Raw genomic sequence first — 1,217 nt, 5'->3', positions numbered from 1 at the left:
CCCTCGTGTACCCCGGTTGTCAGAAGACCGTTCTTGAAAGTGTGATGGACGTAATGAAGATTAAAGTTGAGACTAAATCGACTGTGAAAGCTGTTAATGATTATCTACAGTACACTGCTTCGATGCTGGCTCACGGTCATCGTCTTCCTACCACTCATCATAAGGTCCGATGTATCCTGAAAGATCTTGGGCTTTCCTACATCAAGATCCATGCATGCAGATATGACTGCGTTCTCTTTTGGGGTAAATCTGTATGCAGAAGGGAATGACCTTGGTGGCCTTGACGCATGTCCGGTATGTCACACTGACAGATATAAGCTGACTCCTGCAGGCAACAGGAAACCTGTAAAGGTACTTCGGTATTTCCCTTTGAGGGATAGGTTGGAGCGGTTGTACATGTCTTCACACACGGCCGAAGCTATGAGATGGTACGCTGATAGGAAATTGCATGACGAAGATACCCTTATACACCCTGCTGACGGGGAGGCTTGGAAGCATATAGACAGGGAGTTTCCTCATTTTGCGTCAGAGGTCCGGAATGTGAGGCTCGGGCTCTCATCCGACGGGTTCAACCCTTTTGGCAACATGAGTCTTCAATACAGTGTATGACCGGTGATTTTGGTACCGTACAACCTTCCCCCATGGATGTGTATGAAGAAGGAATACAATATGTTGAGTTTGTTGATTCCGGGGCCCGGTTATCCCACTTATGACAAGTACACGCACGAGATGTTCCAGATGCATGTCATGGTTGTTGGTACCATCAGTGATTTTCCTACCCGTGGGATGTTGTCGAGCAACGTTGTTAGGGGATACAAGGCTTATCCAGAGTGCCTTAGCGACGAGGGGAGCAGCAGTCATTACAACAAGATATGCAGATTGGGTCACCGTGCTTTCCTTCCATATAATCACGAATGGCGGTTCGATGAAAAGGCATTTGATGGGACCGTAGAACACGGTGTGGCTCCCAGAAGATGGACGGGGGAAGAAATTTTAGCAGTGCTTAATGAGTACGATTTTGGGCAGCTCAGCAATCATCCCAACATTGTGGCGGCAATACCTGAAAGACCCAACAGGTACAAATTCTGGACACATAAGAGCATATTCTGGGAACTCCCATACTGGAGTAAGTTGTTGATCAGGCACTACCTAGATGTGATGCACATAGAAAAGAATGTTTGCGACAGTGTGGTGGGCACAGTGCTGAACTTGGAGGG

The sequence above is a fragment of the Fragaria vesca genome, linkage group LG6 (genome assembly GCF_000184155.1).
Source record: "Fragaria vesca subsp. vesca linkage group LG6, FraVesHawaii_1.0, whole genome shotgun sequence".
Lineage (NCBI taxonomy): Eukaryota > Viridiplantae > Streptophyta > Magnoliopsida > Rosales > Rosaceae > Fragaria > Fragaria vesca.
The sequence above is the reverse complement of the archived record's forward strand: the minus strand, read 5'-3'. Positions refer to the sequence as shown.